The sequence below is a fragment of the Mixophyes fleayi genome, chromosome 3 (assembly GCF_038048845.1).
Source record: "Mixophyes fleayi isolate aMixFle1 chromosome 3, aMixFle1.hap1, whole genome shotgun sequence".
NCBI lineage: Eukaryota > Metazoa > Chordata > Amphibia > Anura > Limnodynastidae > Mixophyes > Mixophyes fleayi.
The window spans coordinates 134,142,297-134,169,166 of NC_134404.1; the positions used below are offsets into that span (position 1 = coordinate 134,142,297).

General features: G+C 41.1%; 2 long non-coding RNA genes across 4 annotated transcripts in view; both read left to right on the forward strand.

Moving 5' to 3' along the window:
• Positions 1-22,175, forward strand: part of LOC142144019 (uncharacterized) — a 42,927-nt gene extending 20,752 nt beyond the window's left edge. For both annotated transcript variants that reach the window (XR_012689635.1, XR_012689634.1), the window contains 3 exons: positions 8,428-8,468; positions 9,978-10,031; positions 21,384-22,175. This is a non-coding gene — a long non-coding RNA (uncharacterized LOC142144019). The remainder of the gene's footprint in view (positions 1-8,427; positions 8,469-9,977; positions 10,032-21,383) is intronic.
• The window catches only part of LOC142144026 (uncharacterized), a 995,146-nt gene that overhangs the window by 473,251 nt on the left and 495,025 nt on the right, over positions 1-26,870 (forward strand). The window lies entirely within an intron of this gene.

Genomic DNA, 26,870 nt, shown 5'->3' on the forward strand with positions numbered 1-26,870 from the left:
ACGTAATGCCGCATAATAGACAGTATGGGTCATTTCAGAGTGGGTATTTATTTACATTTTTCTATGGCATGATCTATACAAAAATTGCATAAATAGCCTTTGATTTTCCTTGATTTTCAAACAAAATTAAATGGTTTACAAACTATTGCACATAGAGCTTCCACATCTATAATGAAATCAAAACTAAGTATGAAGAACAAGTAAAAGTAAATAATATAACTAATAATAATAATAAGGGAAATGTATATAGGGAGCTTTACTTTGTGTCCTCTATATATAGAATTGATTTAGTCAGATATTTATTTAGCAAATAGATTGTAATATTTGTAAGACGGTGTTCAAGTCTTGGTTGTTAATGTTTTTCACGTATTAGATTCTCCAGCAAAACTAATTTATATCATTGACATTTTATTCCAATCTTCTGTTTTGAGGTTTCCAATGCTATGGAGTTAGATATTTAGCTACTGCCAATATAAACACAGTAGATATCTTTATTTGGATGAAACAGGAAGGATGGTTATTGGGGAAAATCCTATGCGGCTAGTCAGGTGTTTGGTACCATCTGGAGATTCATTTTTGTGTAGAATCCTGTGTTTTTTTATGTTTGGAACATTTGTGTTATATTAAGTGTCGTTCATAAATGTGCAGTGTGCACCTCCTGCAATGCATATGCGATTTGCACCTGTATTTTCAAGAGAATTTTTGTTTTCCAACACAAAAGTGACAACTTAATAAAAAAAAAAAATCCTTACATCCCCTCACTCTCTTCATTATTGTAATACATAAATTAAGCTAAACTGAGTAAGATTTTAGTAGAGAAATGTAAAAGTGGTATGATTATTAATAGATAAGCAGTATCATAGAAGAAAAGTAAGTGGTTTGCTCTAGCTCTGTAATAGCCAGAATTTATGCTTACTCCATCCCTTAACCCATGCAATTTCTACATTTTATTTATACAAGTGTGAGTAACCACTGCCATATTTTATAAAAAAAAACTGGTAAAAAGATATGGCTTTACTTAGAGAAACAGTGGTCACATATGATGGAAAACACATTTGCCTCAGAGATCATTAGCAAAACACAAGCATGTAATTATAAATTACTGACGTGCTGGTATAAGACACCTTGGGGTAAATGTATCAAGCTGAGAGTTTTCCTGCAGGTTTGAAAAACCAATCCGATTCTAGCTATCATTTATTTAGTACATTCTACAAAATGATAGCTAGAATCTGATTGGTTGCTATAGGCAATATCTCCACTTTTCAAACTCTCAGCTTGATACATTTACCCCCTTATGTTGGAGATACACCACTGAGGTTGGCACAACAGTACAGATGGTGGTGGTTTTGTTTTCAGATGGAGGTTAAACTGAAACAAAATCCATTTTACATATGAAACTTACTTAAGTTTTATTTTCCTCAAAGATCCAGGGGTTTTGTTGCATAAATCTTCCTTGTCACCATAAAAATTCAGAAGGACCTAAATCCCTCAGTTTCTTAATTCCGCAAAATCAATGATTACCAGATACTAGTGATCTAATGTATCTACTACACTTGAAAAATGGTGTGCCATGGTTATAGGCACAATGCAAATAGAGGGAATGTTGTATTTTGCACACAATGCTTATTCTTAGTTTGTGAGTATATGGTATTCATGAATTGGATGTAAATTCTCATGTTGGCAAAATGCAGTTACTTATTTAATGATGATCTATTGAATCAAATGAAAAAGGTCACCATGCACACATATACACTATTACCCTCTTTTACACTTTTATTCCATTGCTTTGGCATGATGGTACATTGGCTGAATCATGCATTATGTCTTGACATTTATTGTACTGTATGCATTGCATAACTACAAATGTGTCTTTATATCCATGTGTGTTTTGTGTTTCTGTTTGATTTTGTTGTTCCTATCTCAAAAATCATAAAAGAACAACATATAAAAGACATTAGGAAGTTTAGATGTTAATGAGAATGGACACATGTCCATTTATAAATGCTGCATTAAATTATCTTGTAGAGAGAGAGGCAGTATTGAGGATCTGCAAGCCCTGACAAAATATTATCCTTCAGTTTAGTTTCTTTTGTGGATTCTGTGTCTTAAAAACTTGCTTTTTCTTTCCCCTCTGTCTTGTACTACTTATGGGTATACTCAAACATGGCTAATTTGCTCACTTCATTGTGAGCAGATTGCTCACAGTGTTCAAAATTCTATTTATTTAACCACATTGTCATTTTCTAAAATTCAATACATAAATAAGATATAAGGACATTGTTGTACAACAACATATTTTATTGTGTGTCTTTGTCTTATCACAAACCAAAAGAAGTAGCAAAATTAAATAGGGAGGAAACTAAGGCCATTTACAACCTCAAGACCCCAATACCAAAAGGACTCCATATTGAATTTGATGTATACATATACTAATGCCATAGATCTCACAATATTGGCAAGTATGGGTCAGTATCAGTAGCATTGGGTACGATTTCTCACAGTTTATTAAGGTCGTTAATAGTTCAGTTGCAGGAGAGACATGTGATCTACAGTCATACCACCTTGGCTTGCCCAAACCCGCCCAATCTTGGAATCCAAGCAAGGTGGAGCTAGGTAAGTAACAGGTTAGGGGACTACCTGAGAACACCTAGTATGGTAGAAACACTGTCCCTCCTGCGTGCTGGTCTGATCATGATAGGGTGATCATCCCGATGATGATTAGACCCTATTATATTTTGAGTCCTCAGGGAACCCCATCAAGAGGAGGGGCAATACTGCCATTGTTGGTTACACATGTGTATATGTGTGTAAATATGTGTGTGTATGTGTATATATATATATATATATATATATATATATATATATATATGTATGTATGTATGTATATGTATGTATGTATGTATGTATGTATTAGAGATGGGCGGGTCCGGTTCTCCGAGAACCGAACCCACCCGAACTTTGGGTATCCGAGTACCGAGCTGAGCAGCTCAGTACTCTCCCGCCCATTCCGAATCCAAATCGAGGCCGAACGTCATTGTGACGTCATCGGATCTCGGGGCTCGGTTCTCGCGATACTTCAACTTTATAAATACACGCCTCCACAGCAATCCATCGCCATTTGACAGAGGGAGAGAGCAGGGTGTAGTCATAGGCTAATTAGAGCAGGGACAGAGAATACAATATTGTTCTTGCAATTGCTCTAACCAAAATCGCTAGTGCAGAGAGGAGGATAGAGGTTTATTATTTTTTCTTCATATTTGGCACTCCCCAGCGCTTTTGGGGTGTCCTCCCTAATTGTGCATTAATATTTCTGGCTGTCAAAAGTCATATCTGTCAGCAGTATCTACTAAATAATTTTTAGCACTCCTCAGTGCTTTTGGGGTGTCCTCCCTAATTGTGCATTAATATTTCTGGCTGTCAAAAGTCATATCTGTCAGCAGTATCTACCAAATAATTTTTAGCACTCCTCAGTGCTTTTGGGGTGTCCTCCCTAATTGTGCATTAATATTTCTGGCTGTCAAAAGTCATTTCTGTCAGCAGTATCTACTAAATAATTTTTAGCACACCTCAGTGCTTTTGGGGTGTCCTCCCTAATTGTGCATTAATATTTCTGGCTGTCAAAAGTCATATCTGTCAGCAGTATCTACTAAATAATTTTTAGCACTCCTCAGTGCTTTTGGGGTGTCCTCCCTAATTGTGCATTAATATTTCTGGCTGTCAAAAGTCATATCTGTCAGCAGTATCTACTAAATAATTTTTAGCACTCCTCAGTGCTTTTGGGGTGTCCTCCCTAATTGTGCATTAATATTTCTGGCTGTCAAAAGTCATAACTGTCAGCAGTATCTACTAAATAATTTTTAGCACTCCCCAGTGGTTTGCGCTCAGAATGGATTCAAAGCAGTCCACATATGATCTGAATGAGCAACCAGGTTCTGTCACCAGTCCTGATGTTAGTGTTCCCAGTACGTCATCTGGCCAAGGCGATGTCAAACAACAGAGTGTTTTCAAATTAGTGCAAAAAACAAAAACCAAAAAAAAATTTACTGTATTGAAGCGAAAAAGAAGTGTAACTGAGCAAAAGTTAAGTGACGATAAAAAAAAAATTGCAAGCATGCCATTCTACACACGCAGTGGCAAAGAGAGAATGAGGCCTTCACCTTTGGCTATTAGTGGCAGATCCCAAAAAGTTACCCAGCCTACAATTGGTGCACAACTACTGTTACGCGTCAAAGCCGAGCTGCAAGATAACAGTGAGGCATTACAGGAGAATATTTGCTCTGATTCACAAATGACAACAATCCCTGTGGAGAGTCCATCCAACAGTGGGATGTCTAATCGTGAGCATTCTGCTGATGTGTGCCTTAATAGCCCGATAGCCGGTGATACCCAAATTGAGGATGCCACTTTGGAATTAGAAGAGGATGAGGGGGAGATTTGTGTAGGCGACGAGGGCGCTAATGAGGATGTTGATGAGGATGAGGTTGTTTGTGTAAGTCCTGCACCAGTGGCAGCAGTTCTGGCACGTGACAAGAAAAAGGCCATTGTCATGCCTGGGCATAAAACAAAAAAATCCACTTCTTATGTGTGGAATTATTTCTACCCAAATCCAGACAACAATTGTATAGCCATTTGTAGTGTATGTGAAGCCACAGTCAGTCGAGGGAGGGACCTTAACCATCTTGGAACCTCGTCTATGTTACGCCATTTAACGAGAGTTCATGGCAAAGTGTTGGGAAAAGCTGAAAGTTCTTCCCAAAAGAATACAAGCACTCTCTCATCAGCTAAGACCCTCCGCTCACCGACATACCGACGGCTACAAAATACACCCACCACACCATCCTCATCAATATCCTCAGTAGCGCTCGGAGTTAGCCCGGCATCCCACTTAAGGCTGGATGACTCCGGCACTATTATTGATTCCTCTGAAGAAAGCGTTAGTCCTGCTGCTGCTGTTGCTGCTGCTGGGGGTGAATCGTCATCCCAGAGGCAGGTTAATAAAATGAGCAGTCCTACATTTCAGCAATTAACTGTGAAACAATCATTTGCGAGGGGAAGCAAATATGACAGCAGTCACCCAGTCGCCAAGCGAATCACAGACGCCATGGCTGCAATGTTAGTGTTAGATCTGCGTCCAATCTCCACAATAAACGCAGCTGGTTTTTCACAGTTAATTGAGGTTTTGTGTCCGCGTTACAGAATTCCATCGCGACACCATTTCTCCCGTAAAGCTATTCCACAACTATACCAAAAAGTGTGTAAAAATGTAGAGATTGCGCTGAAAAATGCCATTCTGCCCACTGTTCACTTAACCACAGATATGTGGACAAGTGGAAGTGGCCAAACCAAAGACTATATGACTGTGACAGCCCACTGGGTTGGTCATTCACCTTCACCAGCAGGAACAGCAGCAGCATGTACACCACTACGTAACATTTGTCACAGGCAGGCCACTCTTTGTATCACCGGCTTCACTAACAGGCATACGGCTGACAATTTGTTACGCAAACTGAGAGATGTGATTGATGCATGGCTTATACCACTCGGACTCTCCCCAGGGTATGTCATTTCAGATAACGCCAACAATATAGTGCGAGCATTACAGCTGGGTGATTTCCAACATATTCCCTGTTTTGCTCACACCATCAACTTGGTGGTGCAGAGCTTCCTACGAAATAACCGTGAGGTGCAGGAGATGCTTTCGGTGGCCCGTAAAATATCAGGCCATTTCAGGCATTCAGCCACAGCATGTAGGAGATTACAACAGCTCCAAGAGCAGTTTAACTTGCCCTGCCACCAACTTAAGCAAGAGGTGGTAACTCGGTGGAATTCCACCCTGTACATGCTTCAGAGGATGGAGGAACAGCGCAAAGCCATCCAAGCATATTGCACAAGTCATGACATTGGGAAAGGAGGGGGGATGTATTTCACTCTTGCACAGTGGGGAATCCTTTCAGTGCTGTGCAAGGTGCTGAAACCATTTGAAGTTGTGACATGTGAGGTCAGTGCAGACTCTGCTAGTTTGAGCCAAGTCATTCCTTTAATTAGACTATTGGAAAATCAGCTTGAGAAAATGAAGGAGGAGCTGAAAGCAAGCAATTCAGCAAAGTATTTTGGCCTTGTCGATCAAGTACTTAATTCGCTTCACAATGATCCTCGAGTTATTAAGATCTTGAACTCGGATCAGTACGTTTTGGCCACTGTGCTTGATCCAAGGTTTAAAACCTACATTGAGTCTTTACTTGTAAATGAGCGAGATGTGAACTTTTGCAAGGAGCTATTGCTCAGCTGAACTGGGCCTCGGCTTGACGACGTGTCCTCCTTCACTTTCTCAAGCTGTTGCTCGTAAAAAATTAAATTTCCAAAAAAGAAGCAGGGAAGACACAGGGGGCAGACCAGAACAATTTAACATCTGGGCTGGTTTGAAGGATTTTTCAAAAAAATGTGTCACTTTGCCCATAACTCCATCCAATATGAGTATAAATATGCAAAGGATGGTGGAGGATTACTTTCAAGAGGTAGTTGATATGGAAATGTCAGACAGTCCCTTTCCTTACTGGGAAGAAAAGCAGGCCATTTGGAAACCCATGTACAAACTTGCTTTGCAATACCTAAGCTGCCCACCCTCCAGTGTGTACTCTGAACGAGTGTTCAGCACAGCAGGGAACTTAGTCAGTGATCGCCGTAGAAGGTTACTTCCCAAAAATGTGGAGAAAATGATGTTTATAAAAATGAACTACATCTTCCACGAGGAAGGCCTTCACCATCCAAGACATCCAAGCACTGACTGTTCTCTAATGGCGGATTCAAGCGGCGATGAATTGATAGTCTGTGATGATGACGTACACACTGATGAGGGTGAGGATTAAGCTGAAGATGATGCCGATAACATCTTTTTAAAACTTTCTATGTAAGTGTAGGGTGCAATCTACCCCCAAAGAGGAAAGGGACTTGTGGCATTTCCATATCACATACCATCTTGAAAGGCTGCTGTTAGGGCAATTTATCCTTAAGGGTAGGGTGTCATAGACAGAGTGACCCTAAACTGGCTTTGTCCATTTTTCATAATATTGTACAGTCTATAATGGCTGAATTTTTGGGTATTTTATACAAGTGGAGGGGGGCCTAGAGAGACAGAAACCAAACTGGCTTTTTCCATGTCAATTAATATTGTACAGTCTATAATGGCTGAATTTTTTGGTATTTTATACAAGTGGAGGGGGGCCTAGAGAGACAGAGTGACCCCAAACTGTCTTTCTCCATGTCAATTAATATTGTACAGTCTATAATGGCTGAATTTTTTGGTATTTTATACAAGTGGAGGGGGGCCTTGAGAGACAGAAACCAAACTGGCTTTTTCCATTTCTTTACATATTTAACTATAAGTGTAGGGTGTAATATACATTCAAAGATGATGGCTGCATTGCCAATATGCATAGATGGAGAGGAAGACAATCTGTTTTGTGTGTAGAATAGGCCTACCAACGAAGAATTAAACTGCTTTTTTGGATGATTTATTACCTCAACAATTAGATTACTTGTCTCTAAAACAGTTGGAGCACTAAATTGGGTTAATTTAGGCCCAAAAACATGGATTTTCCAAAAAAAATAGCAAAACAAAACCAACCAAAACCAAAACCAAAACACGCAATGGCGGTTTTGCAAAACCAAAACCAAAACACGACGGTAATCCAGATCCAAAACCGAATCCAAAACCAAAACACTGGGGTCAGTGACCATCTCTAGTATGTATACATGTGTATATCAATAAGCAAGTTATGGACCCCTTTCCGTGTTATCGATATCGTCAGATTGTTATGCTAATCGGAGTTCCCACCTATTTGGACTTTATCTCACATGCAGTAATGTGTGTATATATAGATTATAGACATGTAGGATTGGAACACTAGTAAGTCTATTGTGATTGTCAAACGATTATACACAATTGTTATATATGTTGTCCCCCATTTTGGCATCAAACAGCAAGTATTATTTGGCTCACATCAGGTCTCGCAGTGCATCTATTGCGACTTATGCTACCAGTGCTCTCAATGATTTAATGCTCGAGTCACCTTAGAAGCAAATTTGGACTTCCATTGGACCTGCAAGCTAGGAAGATAATTTGTGAACCAATAGTGACGGTGCTATATTTGGACTATTCCAGTTATTACATTCCGACCTATATCACCTAAATACTATGAACGTTATCTGGAGATCTGAATGTGGTTAAATTGGACTTATACAGATTCACACCTTTGCCACTACCTATAGCAGCCAAGTCTGATTGGGATTTGTATGTTGGGTCCACTATTGGTCTCTAATTCTATGGGATATATTAGTTCATTCCTTGGATGAATAGATCCATATTGTTTTATGTGATTGCATTTTGTGTATATGGTTTTAATAAATTGTATTTTTTATCATCCTCAGCCATTATTAGATTTACTTCACTATTGCAGAGTCACATACAGGTGAGATGCAGGTTACCTAAAGGTGTACCAGCACTTATTAGATTCAATAATTGGTACAACTAGATGTGGATTCACATATCGGTCAATAAAAGCAAAAGAAATATATAGACAATTTACATAAAGATAACGCTAAAAGAGTAATGATATGAAACACAACCACTTAGCCTCAAAGCTAGTAATGAGTTTTTTTAAGTCCATTTGTGAAGAGGGTTGATTGTATCCACTTGGTGGGCATAAAACATCTGGCCATGATTAGAATGTACATTATTAACTTCCGCAAGGGCTTGGATATTTTTCGATGTGGAAACCTAATAAAATTACCAGCTTTCTATGCACATTGAAATCAGTGGGTTTAATGTTGTGGCTAATCGGTGGATAAGTATATGCTGTAGAACTTATCTGGTGTATAAGACCATTGAGACATAAGTTTATATGCTTTACTTATGCAGAATAAAAATAGATTTTAGACCAACTGCAGCCTAAAAACTGTGTACTCTTTAACATGTATGTATGTTTAGCAAATGTCTATTCTGGTATTTGAGTTAGGATAATATATATATAATGGAACTAAAACCTTTTCCCAAAGCCCCTCTATCACATAAGGCTGTATTTCTGCAGAGAATAATTATATTATAATTATGAATAAGAAGCTGAATTATGGAGTGTATATGTATCTTACAATACTTGAAATCGGATGTATGGACACTGAAGTGGACATATAGGGTCTTATTCATGTAAGGAGGCAAGTTGCATTATAAAAAATGAGCACAGAACTTTATCATGGTTCCCGCCATATTCAAATAGAAGTGGATTTTAAGATCCATTTCGATTTGAATGTGGGTGTAAGTACAGAACAGGCTGCAGTATACGCACAAGCAGTGGTCGAAGTGGAAATTTAGAAGTCTTGTTATGGAACTCTTACATTGAAATGTATGGCTGGGTGCCACCTTGGTCCCCCAAAGGTTTAGGGTTTTTGATAGTGAAGTTACTTTTAGATGCATTTTAACACTATATTGTAGAATATAAAAGATATTAAATGATACAAAGCTATCCACCCTGTGTCCCCCACCTCTCCTGTGTTCAATTACCTTTCCTCTGTGTCCTTCCACATCTCACTCATGTCTCCCTTATATCTTCTGTTACCTTTTATCTTTCCCTTATCTGTTTCCTTTCTCTGTTCCTACGTCCCCCTCTCTAGCTGCTCTCCCCTGTGCCTCACATCCTGCTTCTCTCACTCCACCCTTATTACTTGATCATCTGTGTATACTAGTTCCTGCTCCTATTCTTTCCTCTCACTAGTGCATGTTTGCCCCCTCCTTTGTCACCCTGTGCCCCCTCCTTTGTCAACCTGTGCCATCTCCTTTGTCAAAGCGAGGCCCCTTCATTACTGCTCCCTTCATCACTGTGACCCCTAAATCACACTGGTGCCCCCTCTGTTCTTTAGTTACCTTTCTATGAACTTCTTTTCTTCTGTTTTCTTCTCTTGCTCTTCTGAATTCTTTTCTTCAGTATGCTGGCTCCTCTGCGCTGTGAGGAGGATGCCGATGTAGCTGGCGGTGCCAAGTAAGTATTTACAGAGCTGGTGGCTGCTTGCAAGGAAGTGAGATGAAGTGCCGTTTGTCATACCGACACATACCGCCACAGTTTGAGCACAAGCATATGTACAATATGAAATCACATTAGATCGCATACAAAAAAATTATATTATAAAATAAATGAACAACTCTTATTAATAAAAATATAGATTTAAATATATCTTTTTAACATTAAATATTTATAGATACTTTTAAAGCGGAATGTACATACTGGGCCTGATTCATTAATGAACTTAATTCAATGTACGTGACATATTTTGTGTATTTTCACAATCTATGCATAAAACCGAGGCTTGTGTCAAAGTACGCAATTTGTGTTTGCATGTAAATGACATTTCCAAATCCCTACATCTTGAAGGGTGGAACAGGGAAGGGAAGGGGAGGACTAATGTAGGTAATGTACAGTAAGGGCATGCCAAGGCTGAGGGCACGCAGCAGCGTCCGATTCCACCTGTCACGGGCACTAGGAGTCTTTGCCCAGGATATCACCAGATGATGGACTTACCAGAGTAATATAGCTGGTACTATGGTTCTCTGGTAGCAGGGTGATAACGGAACAGGAGAATCAGCAGATGGTGAGAGAATGCTCAAGTAAAGTCTATGACTAGCAGCAACTGGTAATGAGTAGATGTATATACACGAGGAACCAGATGGACAAGTAAACGTGAGGAAAGTCAGTGGTCTGCGTTTAGCAAGTTGTACCACTGCTATATTGAGGAGGAATGTCCAGGAGTAGCGAGGAGGTAGTGAGAGTCAGCGGTCTGCGTATAGCAAGTGGTACCGCTGTCTATAGTGAAGGAATGGAATCCAGGTGAAAATAGGTAACGGGGAAGTCAGTGGTCTGCATATAGCAAGTTGTACCACTGCTTATGTGAGAGGATACTTGAAACTGGTGTCACAGGGAACAGGAGTCAGTGGTCTGCGTCAGCAAGTTGTACCACTGCTATATATATGTGAGGAGGGGCACGAGGAGATGAATGTAAAGCAGAGTATACACGGGGCACACAGAACTTGATCCCACGATGATATCCACAATACCACAATAACTGACAAGCGCTGCTTGAAGTATACAAAGTCACAATAGCTATCCAGGCAATAGGAAACAAAGTCAATGGTAACAATAGCTTCAGTGGATAGGAGGCTCCGGAGAAGAACACAACTCAGTCCAGATGGATATGCAATACAAAAGCAAAGTCAATGGAAAGTATGCATACCGCGGTTCAGGAGAGCAGGCTGTCAGAGAGACGTGCAGGGATACCTGAACGGCTGAAGGCCGGCAGGAGGTGAGACCACTGGAGGGGGGAAGCGGTAATCGGGTTGGTGCAGCGCACGGCAGGTAATCCAGAATCAACGAAGCAATACTCAGGAAGCAGTAGTAAGTGAAACTGGAAACATGATGAACACGGGAGAGTTGAGGCTGTCTGGTATCCAGTAGTAGTGGTGGAGGCAGTGAAGAGCTGACACGATAAACACTGGAGAGTTGAGACGATCTGGAACTCTGTAGTAGTAACGGAGGCAGCGGAGAGCAGACACGCTGAACACAGGAGAGTTGAGACGAACTGGAGTCCGGTAGTAGTAGCAGAAAGGAATCAGCTGAGTGCAGGCACGATGAACACAGGAGAGTTGAAACGAACTGGAGTCCGGTAGTAGTAGCAGATAGGAATCAGCTGAGTGCAAGCACGATGAACACAGGAGAGTTGAAGTGGTCTGGAAACCACAATAGGAGTAAACAGGAATCAGCAGGAGCTGAATACACGAGGAAACACAGGAACACCTTCAGAGGCTCATGGGGAATGAGACTCCAAGATCAGGCAACCAGGTAATGATCACAGGTGGTTTAAATAGGGAGGGTTGCCTGATCATCCAATCAATTAAAAGCAACAGGTACTGAAGGTTTGATAGGGGCTGCACATGCGCAGACCCTCAGGATGGCGGACGGCCACGGTTCCTGAACACACGGGAAATGGCACTCACAGTCCGGTGAGTGACACCACCTCTGTGCATTTCCAAGGTATGTGTTTTCCAGTAGTATCATTTGTACCAGCCACAAGGCAGGTGTAAGTGACAATTACTAGTGTTAACGGACATGTATGCCACATCATGTGTATGCAGTTAGGAGCAACTGTAACAAAATCATTTTATAAACTGTATGCTTTGAAAACATCCTGATAAATGTATTTGATGTAAACTAAAAAATGAACTGGATTTTGCTGTTGATGTGAAGAATCCCAGGTGCTGACAAGCAGAGAATGTTGTGCTCAGCAGAGACGGCAGTCTCATCAGGTGATTGCAAGGATGGTCATATGCACACATGTCTCTACTTGTAGAGCATGTTTCCTGCTTGTAAGGAAGTGGGGTAATGTTTTTAAGGTGAAGTTGGCAGGACTAGGAGATAGTCTGGATGTGAGGAATAAAGCAGAGTCAAGTGTTGACACCAAGGCAGCGGGCTTGGGAGACTGAAGAAATTGTGGTTCTAAACAGTGAGGGAAATTTGAGGGGAGGTGGTGATTCTGGCAGGAGTGAAAATAAGCTCTGTTTTGGACATGTTGAGCTTTAGGTAGTATTGGGACATCTATGTGGAGATTACTAAAAGACAGTTGGTTACATGACATAGTACAGAAGAGGAGAGGTCAGAGGAAGAGATATAGATTTGGGTGTCATCAGCGTAGAGGTGGTACCTGGGGCACTAATTTGCTTATTCAGCCTCAAGAGGTGTCCAATGAAAAAAGTAAAGGTACAAGAAGAGAGCTTTGTGGGACACCAACAGATAGTGGATGTGGAGGGGAGGATGTATCAGAGGTAGAAACACTAAAGGAGCGGTTTCGATAGCTAGGAAGTGAACCGGATCTGTGTTATGAAGGCCAGTGAAGTGAAGGGTGTGTAGGAGAAGAGGGTAATCAACAGTGTCAAAAGCGGCAGAGTGGTCCAGGAGAATGAGTATGGAGAAATGACCCTTAGAATTTGCAGTAAGTAGATCATCTATCACTTTTGTGACAGCAGTTTCAGTGGAATGTTGTGGACGGAAGCCTGATTGCAGAGTGTCGAGAATGGAGTGAGAGGAAAGAAAGTGAGACAAGTGTTTGTACAATCGCTCAAGTAGTTTGGAGGCAATGGAAAATGGAGAAATAGGGCGGTAATTGGAGAAAGAGGCTGGATCTAAAGATGGTTTCTTTAGAATTGGTGAGATGAGTGCATGTTTAAAAGAGGATGGAAATGTGCCAGTGGAGAAAGACAGGTAGAAGAGTTGAGTTAGAGGTGGGCCTGCAGTGGAGGAGAGGGAGTGGAGAAGTTAGGAGGGAATAGGGTTGAAGGGACAGGTTGTCGAATGGTGTCGATTTTTTTTCTTTGAAGTAGATGGCAAAATCATAGGCTGTGAGGTAGGAAAGGGGAGGAGGTGCAGGTGGGCAGAGAAGTGGGTTGAGAATGGTAAAGAGTCAACGTGGGTTAGAAGACTGTGTGAATATTAGAGATTTGAAGGGCAGTGCTGTAAGATGAAAGGATGAAATTATAGTGGAGGAAATCGGAATGGGAACGAGATTTTCTCCAGTAACACTCTGCAGTGCAGGAGCACATTTTCAGGTAGCGGGCCTGTTTTATGTGCCATGGTTTACATCATCAAAGACTGTATGTGGTAGCTGGAGCTGCATTGTCTAGGGCTTGTGGAAGTCAAATAATTGTATGGAGTCATTCTAAATTAACAAATATCAATTGTAATAGTTTTCTATGCGATTGCTATTTGTACGCTACGTCATAACAGATAATAAGACAATCACACAAGAAAACAACACACACTTGGGGAAGGTGCAACTTGGAGAAAGTCGAATGCCTACTCCATCACCTTGTCTGTTTTCGGGTCTGAGGGTATGGCTGAGGGAGAGTCTCCAATAGGAGAGAGCTGCAGTGGATACAGGGTCAGAGAAGGTGAGCCAGGTTTCAGTAATGGCAAGGAGTTTGAGGGATTTAGAAATGAATAGATCATGAATGGATGCAAGTTTGTTACAAACAGATCTGGCATTCCATAGTGCACAGGAGAAGGGAAGAGAGGGTATTGGAGATAAGTGGATAAGGTTAGCGGGATTGCAAGTACGGGTGGATGGAAAGGTTTGGGATAGAAAGAGGAGCAGAGAATGGGGATTGTACAGGGTCCAGGGCTAGGTGAGATGTCATCAGCAGCCATGAGAAGGAGCAGGGTGAGGAAGAGGACATGCGAGGAGGATTTGTGGATGTGAGGTTTATTTATTTTTATGTAGGCTGGTGAGCGTGGGTGGAAAAGACAAAACAGTTCATGTGTGCAGATTAGTGCGAAAGGAAGTAGTGAAGGGAAAATCATAATAGGGGAGGGAGAAATAGGATGATGGAGAAAGAAGAGGAGTTTGGAGAGAAGTATGGTGACAGTAAATAGGGGAGAGTGTAATTTGAGTGAGATGTGAGAAATGTGAATGAATGTGTATTAGCTGGATTAGGTAATGAGAGAGTGGAAGGAACAATGATTCTAATTGTGCAGGACAATAGAAGAGGTGAAGGATGCTTTAACACCCCCTGGCTGGGGTTAATAGAGTAGGCAGTTTCTGTAGCTCTGACACGACTAAGTCCAGGATACTGACAGTTGGGTGCAGAGGGTCCAGCAGCCAAACATAGATGGTAACAGTAATCACAATTGAGCTCAGTGGGAAGCTGAACAGATGTTGAAACATCAATGACAGTTGAGCTCTGTGGGTTCCACAGCTGAACAAAGTTGGTAGTTCAGTGTATCCTAAAATAGTCTTGTTTTTGGTAAGTCAATCCTCAGTGCTGCTGTGACGTTTGCCAACAATATTCCGAAATATCCAAAGCGTTATATTTGTGAGAATGAAAAGGAAAAGTGGGAGCTTGGGCAAAGAGCTGAGCCGGTGTACAGCTAACTCCAAGTGCCGTCAGCAGTTGTTGTTATTATAATATTAGTATAAAAAATTTGGTACAGCTAGGCATCGTTGAGATCGCCAGCAATGGTGATTTATCCATTTTGTGTTTCTTCCATGTCTCTTCTGTTTCAAAATAAACTGGAGAAATAATAATAAGTAACTCCTTAATATATACTGGGAGTGTTTCATAATAATCTGGGTTATATAGTATATTCATTTTAACCAAAACCTTAAAGCCTATGTAAGAAGTAGGAAATTTGTTCCATGTGTCTATGTCTTGTTGAATGGAAGCAAAATGTAGGGGAAGTTGGCTTTATATAAGGATTAGTAATATTTCACTGAATTTTTCATCCACATAGATACAAAATTCAATTTCATTAGGCTTAAGAAGGCCAGGGGGGAATGTTTAAAGTTAACGCCTTTGTTTTGGAGTTAATCCATTTTATAACCTGACAAGGTACCATATTCTTCAATAAGGGCATGGAGATTAGGCATTGCAGTAAGGGGTCTTGTAAAGGTCAGTAAGACATCATCTGCAAAGAGGGAGAAACTAAAATATTTATTCTTTTATACCAAATATAATCTATGCGTAATCTGATATTAGCAGCCAGCAGTTTTATGCATCATACATGTATCTTGAGGAAGTTGGTCTGTAGCAATAGGGATACTGTAATGTCAATTCTATGATTTTAAAAGAAACTTACATAAAAAATAAATACAAATGTGTACACCCCCACAACTTACAATACGTAAACAGGCACATCAACTATGTAGGCCAGGGTTGTCCAACCCGCGGGCCGCATGCGGCCCAGCACGCCTGTAAATGTGGCCTAGAAGGAGTTTTGGTTGTGGCAAGGGGGCAGCACTGTTAATGGAAATAAAAATCCTGCAAAAAAAGAAAAGAAAATACTTACCTTGCGGTCACGTCAGCTGGTACTCCGGCTCCCTCCCTTGTCTCCTCCTCCATGCGGTGCTCGCAGTGAATGTCGGGCGTGATGTCATCACGCCCAACATCCATTGCGGAGGGCATGCACAGAGGAGTCACCCGCGCGAGAAGAACAATCAGCAGCACAGAATTGGAGAAAAGAAGAGAAGAGGACAGGAGAACAAGCCGATTAAAAGGTAAGTTAAGGGGGATTTTTTTTATTATTTCAAGGGACGCTGACCAGTGAATAAAAGTCACCTGGTCCTGGAGCATCATGGACCTTATCTCCCTGCTACATACTTCTACTTGTAATACTAATGGGGCATTATATATTATTCTCTTTGGCCCATTATAAGTTGTTATCCCTTAACTAACATAGTGGTGTAATTAGCAAAACAGGTCACAATTTGGGGTCACAGTGATGTATATGTCAGGTACCGCAGGCCTGGTCAGGGCACCCTGATATACAATGCCTGGCTTAAATGCACTTTATTGATATTGCATTGAAACAATACAAAAAGTGATTATAGTATAATAACTAGAGAGGATTTTTTGAACAGGGCGATTGAAAGGTAAGTATAGGGGGATTTGAAAAAAAAGTGATTATTTATATATATATATATATATATATATATATATATATATATATATATATGTTAACTATGTTTTCAATGGTTTTTTGGATGATCAGCTATCGTTATTGTTAGTATATCTTATGTGCGGCCCAAACCAACTCGTCATCTTCCAATGTGGCCCAGGGAAGCTAAAAGGTTGGACACCCCTGATGTAGGCTGTGCTGTTTGACACTAAAACTGGATGGCAAAAAGCATTGTGGTCCCCTGGTAGTGGCAAATTGCACCAGGCTACTCAATCTGGGCTGTTTTAAGATGTTCACTGACCCCCGTGTTTTGTTTTCGGTTTTGGATCTGGATTAACTTCATGTTTTGGTTTTGGCAAAACCACCCTCGTGTATTTTGGTTTTGGATCCCTATTTTTTTTTTCTAAAATCACATAATTTGGCTCTTTTTTTTGTTCCTACATTATTATTAACCTCAATAACATTAATTTCCAGTCATTTTCAGTCAATTTTGTCAAGTGACAAAGACACTGCTACCCCTTCTGTTTCAGTATGAGCCTGTCAAGTTAGCTCATGAATAATTGAGTGAGATCCTGCTGTCTCAATGGGTATTGATTAAACTTCCCTGGAGGCGCGGAGTCTATCAAAATGGGAGGTGTTCACCAGGGATTCCCACAAGGGAATATGGGCTTCTGTGGCACCCACCTTGCAGGTTGCGGCCCTCCAGGAACGCTCCCAATGTGACAGCTATAGAACAAGTTACATAGCAGGAGAATGATCCAATTCGGACATCAAATGGTGGTAACAAAGATTACCATTTAATTGTAAAACATTAATACGAGGGTTCTATGAAGACTTGAGTAATTTGCAGATGATGATCACGAAGCCATGCAAAAATGGTAACTGTCAGCAACATTCATTAATACAAGCTGCATATGCAATAACCAGAGTCTCTATTAATAGTAGAATTGAGGCACAGAAATCAACAAAGTCCAAACATATTCAGCCACTATTGGCACAGCTTGTCACAGATGATGGAGCTGATAACAGTAATCAACAATACCGGCCAGGTAGATAACTGATGCGGATCATAGCGTTCATCACAAACATGGGAACAGGTATGCTGAGATCGTGACAGTCCAACATACAGCAGCGATGAATACACAGCAGCGATAAGTAGCAGCTTTCCACGGATTGTGGAACAGAAAGCAGTAGTCACCAATGCAGGCCGAGTAACAGGTGTAGATCATAGCGTTTACCACGAGCAGCAGATAAACTAAATCTCCACGGTATGCATCCCAACAGAGACATCAGAGTAACAGATATGACTTGAAGAACCAGCAATGCAAAAATGAAAGGGAGGCTGGCCAATGGTAAACCTGACCAGTACACAGGTGTAGCAAACACAGGTGCAGACCATGACTAATCGTCTGCACTAGAACAGGAATTAAAGTGACAGTATTTAAAGGCTCGGTTAGGGGTACCTGGGGAGCGGAGTGTGACAGAGCAATGGCATTGGAGAGTGACAAGAACACTGCTACCCCTGTTTCTGTGTGAGCAATGGCGCTGGATCTCCTGGGGAGGGAGATACTTATGGAATCCAAAACCTGCGAGATCCGACAACGCAACGCTGACGTTTTTCTTCAATACTGGTACTTCCTGTACATTGTTCAATATGAGGTCTGAACATGCTGGTGGCCCTCTTTAATCAGGGCATATAATCTTTATATGTTTTTGGCAGCAGTCACAGAAGATCATGTCTAGAAACTCACTTGCACACACACTTGCAGAGCAGTTTATGTTTATATTTGTGTCTTCTGTTAATTATTTTATTTTACATTTTCTTCTCTCACTATTATCACTGGTATTTTCGAGAATGGTTATTTGTGATCAGGAGTTTTATATGTTTTGATTCAGCATTTGGTACCCCCTTTTGAGTAGAAAAAACTTGACTAGTTTAAAACTTTATTATATTTTGCAGTTACACTTAAATATTGTAAATGCAAAGAGAGCTGTTAGGCCTGAGGAAGGAGCAATCTGAAAACCACAGCAGGGGAACTTCAAGGGTTAACCCACATATGGTAGTGACTCTCGGAGTGGGATTGAAAACCTCTTGTCAAATCGGTTGAATAACTGGTCACGGCCAGAGTACATGGAGGAGATCCGCCACAGTTCCACACTTGCACCCACAGAATTTAGAGTGGTTATGCCAGATCTTCCGGAGACGTGCTGGGGGTAAGGTAAGTAGGATATAACAGTTTATATAACACTTTCACATGATTAATACTTTTAGAAACATTAGACAAGTTGCTATATATGATTTCCTATTGTGCCAGGGAAAGGGACATGTTGAGATCGATCTCCAACCTACATTGGGAAGTGTGTTTAGGAATGGCGGGTATGGAGGAAAGATGTTGGTACTAAAAGGCAATGCCGCTCCTGATTTAACATTTTAACAAACTTAAATCTATGGGGCTGCACATAAATTAAGATTGTGGGGGCTGGGTTGCAATGATGCATATTAATGATGTTTTGGTTATTCACCCAATGTCACGGCAATAGGGTTTCTGGGATCCGTTTCGGGACCCTTGGGGCTAGCTGTGGCAGGGATGTAGTGGAAACTTGGAGGCCGGATGAGTGTCTTGCTCATAGGGGTAACTCTATTCCTGTATACCAGACGTTAGAAGGAGGAATGTTGGAAAAAACAACTGGAATCTGGACCTGATGGACTGGAACCTGGACGTGAGAACAGGGAGGATCTGACTCCATGACCAGAGACTCAATACCACCAAGAACTTGGAGGAATATAGTACCACAACTGGGACTGGGAAGAGTCAGAACTCAGGCAGTGACTATACAGGGGGTGGCAACCTCCTAAACAAAATAAGCCTGGAGCTGGCCCTGGACAACTCAGAACCTGGGGTCGGCCTGGAACTGGAAGCCGGTAATCTGAGACACAGAAAGTAGATGACTCGGAACAATAACCTACTACCCCAGATAGCCAGTAGGAGAGGCAGGAATAGATTGATGAGAGGAGGATCCACACAGAAGATAACAGCTGGAAACTGTACATGAGCAGATAGAATGAAGGTCTTTATTTCAGCAAGCAGAGTGAAGCTGAATTCACACAAAGGGTTAATGGTTTGAATATTACAGCAACAAGATAAAGCTGAATTCACAAAAAGGGTTAACCTTAACTCTTAAACCTAATACTCCTAATCCTAACTCCTAAAATAATACTTTCATTACATGAATGACAGCCGGGTCCGTCCATAGTCGGCAACAGATCTGGTCGTCACATGAAGTCATCTGGATCATGGTAAGTAGTCTTTTTTTCAGGTCGGTGTAGAACTTCTTTGGAATCCTCATTTCGTCTTAGTTCGTGTCGGAGTAGTCCGTTTCATTGAACCACCAACTTAACTGTGAACTGTATCAATGTGTTATGATGTTTCAAATTTTCATGTACAAGGGCCCTTTTCTGTATTTCCATCCACAAATCCTAGAGATGGAGAGAATCTGAGCTAGCCAAAGGTGACCTGAGGAAAATGTAATTACTGTTAGTAGTAGTGACAGGCACCACTATCCGCTAATCTGTTCCCTAGCAGTGGTGGGGCTGCTGTCCACTGAGCAATAGTGAGGTGCAATATCGGGCATGGTCAGTGGCCCAAAAACGCATAATGCTACTGATAGAGGCATTACGTGGGTTCTTATAATGATACGTTTTTTGGTTTATATATTTCAGGATTTTGTTGTTTTTCTTTTATAATTTTTTTTATAATTTTTGGGCACCACTGCAAAAAAAAAGGAAAAAAAAAGATTTTAAAATCACAATGACATTACTATGACATTTTGGAAACATATCTTGGCTCAATCACTATAGTTTGTTCCCACGTTTTTCTAGATGAGCAGCGTTCAGAGATGCTACATTAAGCGAAATTCTCTGCAAGGTTCATCATATTCTGAACACAGTAGTAGCTAGAGGACTACATATTTAGGGAGGAGGGATTGCTTGGCAACAAACCCAATAGGTCCATGATATCAGACACCTGTCAAAGACATATTTTGTAAAGAAAGGCTTTTAGTGGCCTACACATTTATGCTGCAAAACAAAATTATTATGAAATATTTTACTAGATTATTAAATCAAGAAACTTACATTCTAATGCAGAGGATGGGATGTCCCTACCTCCTCCTGCTCCTCCATGGACTCCACTTGGGGCATCTCCATTATTATTAGAGGTCCCTTCCAGAATGGTGCCAGTGCCTTTTTCTCAGGGGATGGGAGAGGAATTGCCAGTGGGGCGCCTCGTCCAAGTGCTCCTCTGTAGCCCCCCTCCTCTATGTGCTCCTCCCTAGAGCCCTCCTTCATGTGCTCCTCCATAGCACCCTCCTCCTGGGGCTCCTCCTTAGCCTCATCCTCTTGGGGCTCTGCCATAGCCCCCTTATTCTGGCGGAGGATGCTAAGGTTTTGTTGAAAGAAATATAAACACACCCAACCACAATCTAATATGGAAAGATTTTAGTAAAAATACACTTGCCTTTTTTACAAATTAAATTGTCAATTGTAAATCAAATAAAACTCCACTAACTCTTTGCCTTATACTACAAGCTGGCCAGCATATTGGATAATCTGGTCATGTTCTTCATGATTACTGTGCATTTTCAGTGAATATCCCTTAGTGATTTGAAATGGATGCCTTGCTAAAATTTCCATAAAACCATAGATATGAGGTTTAAGTATATTAAGTTTGTCCAATTATTTGGTGTTATTTTTGTTATACATGAACCCACATATACACACATAAATCCACAAATATGAACATACATGAGTGAGGAAATCTACTAATAGGATACAAACATATGGATGCTATGGACACAAACATACATGCTTATGATGATTTATTTTTTTCCATCCAGTATTTTAGCTAGTGATGCAGATGAGGAAGAGGATTCCACCATGACATAACCCCAGGATAAGGAAGCAGAGGGCAGCCTTCAAGTCTTAAACAGTTTTACAATCACATGTTTTCGAGCAACCAAAAAAACAAATATTATCCTTTCCACTTTCCAAAATATACAAAGTACCTTGGACCACCTCACCAACTTTGTTGCCCAGTATGTCGCCAATACACCTCCTGACCGTATGCCATATGTTTCTGCTCCTACCCTTATGCCACATGATTCCACTCCTTTCCCTATTCAACATTACACCTCTCAGGCCCCTATGCCACCAGGTCACCTTTATTTTCCGCTCCAAGGTTTCCCTAATTATCCCCCTCCAGTTTTCGCTAATTGTCTGCCCCAAGGTTTCCCTAGGATAACTAACCAAGTTTACCCTTATTTTAAGCCCCAAGTTTACCCTCCTACCCCACTGCCCTCTGATGCCCAATTTCCCTGTCCTGGCCCTCCACTACCTGCTGCAGCATGTGGTCCTCCATCCACAGTGGAATCTACGGGTGACCTGAAGTCAACAACAACAATAAAACACTACAAATGTTGGCCCAGGGAGAAACGAGGGCAGAACTCAAAGTAGTGATTTCTCTCTTCATGTGTCGTTTTTTTGTCACTTTTTGATGTTACACCATGTTAAAAAAAAACCAAAACAATTGTCTCCTCAGTTATTTGTTCATTTAACTGAAGCATTACATTTGAATCAAAGCCCAAAAGATACTTGCATGTAAAGTATGATTAAATCACATATTCACAGAATAGTGTTGGGAATCTGAATAACTGGATTCAAAGTCATCCACCTCTTGGCCAGCAACCTTGGCCGCTTACACCCAATGAACCCCACTCATGATGGCAATGTTATGGAATACCACACACAGAGCAATTATGTTGCACTTACATTAGAGCTCCACCAGATCAGTCAAGGCAGTGGAATCTGGCCTTTAAAAGGCCAAAAGTCTGCTCTAGAACTGACTTGGTGGACGTATGTGCCGAATTGTATTTGACTTCTTGCTACATGTGTATATTTAAAATGGAAGTGAGATAATGGTGGAAAGGATATGTATTGTCTCCTATAAAGAGTAACTAAAGGGGGAGATGCTCTGCACAGGGATTAGAAGAAAACATCCACATGCAATGTGTGTCGAGATATAAATCTATAGCGTATAGCTTGTGGGGGTGCTGGTCCTGTTATATTTGGACAGAACAAATAATGAACAGAGGTTCATGTTAGAAGGACAAATTAGCACTCCTTATGTTAATTAAAATATAACTTTTAATGATTATTGTTTAATAATGACATCCTCCCGGAAAACAAGGTGAAATATATTAAAATAACTTACAAATACACACATACACACGTGTGATAAAAACAAAAACACCAACTGATAGGGATCTATTGTATAAGGAAATAGTCTGGTGGATACAAAGAGTATCTTGTATAAATCCTTTTTTAGCAAACCATTTACTGGTAAGTGGTGGTTGGTAAGAAGAAAAAAATGATTTGAAGAGTAATTGAGAACCGTGTCTCTTATTGTGTTGGTGTTACAAGCCTTCTAGTCACCACTGTAACAAATGTAGCAGGCAGATAACGGAGTAAGGTACTAGATCTTTGAGCTAGGGGGTTCCCCTTATTAAATCCACTAAGATCTAGTACCTTACTCCGTTATCTGCCTGCTACATTTGTTACAGTGGTGACTAGAAGGCTTGTAACACCAACACAATAAGAGACACGGTTCTCAATTACTCTTCAAATCATTTTTTTCTTCTTACCAACCACCACTTACCAGTAAATGGTTTGCTAAAAAAGGATTTATACAAGATACTCTTTGTATCCACCAGACTATTTCCTTATACAATAGATCCCTATCAGTTGGTGTTTTTGTTTTTATCACACGTGTGTATGTGTGTATTTGTAAGTTATTTTAATATATTTCACCTTGTTTTCCGGGAGTATGTCATTATTAAACAATAATCATTAAAAGTTATATTTTAATTAACATAAGGAGTGCTAATTTGTCCTTCTAACATGAACCTCTGTTCATTATTTGTTCTCTCCTATAAAGAGTAACAAGAAATGGGGATAAAAGAGTAATGAGAAGCTAAACCTACAATTATGGAAAACGTTTTACATTATATGACTCTATTGTAATGCTACAATATTTGACAGTTGAGTCTACCAGTACAGCATAAGGCAGAGTGTTAATATTTTACAAAGGTGCTAGACCAACTATTTATTACTAAAATGTATACCAAGGTATTTAGGACAACAAAGAGCTACTTATAAATAATGATGTGATAGAAAATAGTACCTAATAGCCATGCATCACCATGTGGCCTTGCACCTCCTTGCCTCTGTTGCAATCTGTGCCACATGCCTGATTGCATGAAGGCAAACGAATCATGGGTGCTACCTGGCCATCTAGCAGCCAGGTATTGAATCTGGAGAGATGCATCACATATAGCCTAGACATTGATCGAATGGAAATGCTTTCTATTTGAATAAATAGAAGCATTTCCAACCGACAGGGCCAAGGCTACATGTGTACCATCTACTGTCCCTATAATGTACTGGCATATGGTCCAGTTCTGGGTATGCATAGTGCGATTTTACACAAAATACAGCACGCATCGACATTTAGATGCCTAAAAGAGTTAGGCCCCAGGTGAGGAAGTGGTTACCACCAGAGAAACACTCGCTTGCGAAAATTTTGGATAAAGTGGTAATAGACAAGTGTGTTTGCTCACTACCACCTAGATTTCAGTGCTGGATAGGACAATTAAATCTTCAGGATGCAGAACAGTTGGTCAACTCAGTGAAAATTTTCAGGCTACAGAGGTCTTACTTAGCACCCCTGAACAACCGACTTCCAGGAACAAATTGCCTGGTAAGATTGTTCCATATTTTTGTTGGGGAAATAGTGCTTTAGCAGTGCATGGTTTTGAGAAGACACCAACTGCTGAAGAAAATCCTAAATCTGGGAACAGAGTTCCATATCGTGTTGGAGATGCCAGGCACTGGGTTATTGTCACGGGCACTAGGAGTCTTTACCCAGGTATCACCAGATGATGGACTTACCAGAGCAGTATAGTTGGTAATATGGTACTCTGGTAGCGGGGTGACCACGGAACAGGAGACAGCAGATGGTAAGAGAATGCTCGAGAAAAGTCTATGACTAGCAGCACTGGTAATAGGTAGATAACTGTACACGAGGAACTAGATGGACAAGGAAACGTGAGGGTAGTCAGTGGTCTGCGGATAGCAAGTTGTACCACTGCTATAGTGAGGAGGAATGTCCAGGAGTAACGAGGAGGTGGTGAGAGTCAGCGGTCTGCGTATAGCAAGTTGTACCGCTGTCTAGGTGAAGGAATGGAATCCAGGTGAAGGTATCAGGGGAGTCAGTGGTCTGCGTTAGCAAGTTGTACCACTGCTATGTGAGAAGATACTTGAAACTGGTGTCACAGGGAACAAGAGACAGTGGTCTGCATCTAGCAAGTTGTACCACTGCAATATATATGTGAGGAGGAGATGAATGCAATGCAGAGTATACACGGGCACACAGAACTTGATCCCACGATGATATGCACAATATAATAATAACTGAGCAGCACTGCACAAATATACAGAGTCACAATAACTATCCAGGCAAATAGGAAACACAGTCAAATGATAGCAATAGTCTCAGTGGATAGGAACTCCGGAGGAGAACAAACTCAGTCCAGCTAGATATGCAATACACAAGCACAGTCAATGAGAAGTATGCATACCGCAGTTCAGGAGAGCAGGCTGTCAGAGAGACGTGCAGGGATACCTGAGCGGCTGAAGGCCGGCAGGAGGAGAGACCACTGGAAGATGGAAGCGGTAACCAAGTTGGTGCAGCGCACGGTAGGTAGACCAGCAAGAACAAGGCAATACTCAGGAAGCAGTAGTATATGGAACTGGACACCTGGAGAACACGGGAGAGTTGAGGCCGTCTGATAACCAGTAGCTGAGATGAAAGCAGCGCAGCGCTGACCCGATGAAGACAGGAGAGTTGAAATGAGCAGGAACACTGTAAAAGCACGGAGACAGCGGATAGGAATCAGCTGGCTGCAGACACGATGAACACTGGAGAGTTGAGGTGAGCAGGACTCTGTAGAAGCACGGAGGCAGCGGATAGGAATCAGCTGGTGCAGTCACGATGAACACAGGAGAGTTGAAGTGAGCAGGATACTGTAGAAGCACGGAGGCAGCGGATAGGAATCAGCTGGTGTAGTCACGATGAACACAGGAGAGTTGAAGTGGTCTGGAAACCACAAACGAACAACAGGAATCAGCAGGAGTTGAATACACGAGGAAACACAGGAACACCTTCAGAGGCTCATGGGGAATGAGACTCCAAGATCAGGCAACGAGGTATTGACCACAGGTGCTTTAAATAGGGAGTGTTGCCTGATCAGCCAATTAACTAAAAGCAACAGGTACTGAAGGTTTGAAAGGGCTGCACATGCGCAGACCCTCAGGATGGTGGACGGCCACGGTTCCTAAACACACGAGAAGCGGCACTCACAGTCCAGTGAGTGACAGTTATATTGCTGACAACTGTCTTCACTATTGGGCCAATAAACTATAGCACAGCCAGAGGAGTGTCCTTATTCACCCACTTGTTTGATCTGCTAAAATTACCTCAGAAACGGAAAAGATGGTGTATAAAACAAAAGTAGGAGGATGTGATGTGGAAGCCTTATTAGACTCTGGCATTTTAGTAACTTTAGTGCACACCAGCCTGGTGGACTCTGGGAAGATTAAAGGGACTTATATTGGGGTCATATGTGTACATGGGGACATTAAAAAATATCCCATAGCACTAATAAATTTTGAAATCCCAAGTGGCACACTCTGCAACAAAGTAGGGGTAGTGAAGTCCCTGATTCAGTGTACTCTTGGGGAGATATTTTCCGCTACTTTGGAATTTGTGGTGAAAGAAAGACGTACCTTCTGTAGATTATGGTGTTTTTAGTGTACAATCTGCCATCAACCCTTTGAAGAAGTTGAAGAGATAAAAGCATTAGGGGGGCCCTTGAAGAGTCAGTTGATTTTTTTTTTTAATGGTGTTAACTGGTGAATGCAGAGAAGGAGAGGAAGTGTTGGACATACTGTACCTGACTTGGAGGTTTCACAAGTCGATTTTATTGCATCCCAATTAAGAGATCTGAACAATATTACATGTGAAAAGGAAAGTATAGCCTCTTTCAAATGTGTGTTTTTACATATCAGGACATAGTTCACATCATAATCTATTTGTTACAATGTCCTAAAAACTGATATACAGTATTTAATCTCATGTAACAAATAGCTGTCGTGCTCGAATCTGAATTTCATTTATCGAATCCGCTGGATAGTGAGGTACCTCTGTTCTCAGCGCTGGCTCCTATGCCACAGCCCTACACTGCACATTAGGGGGTTTGCGGCACCTT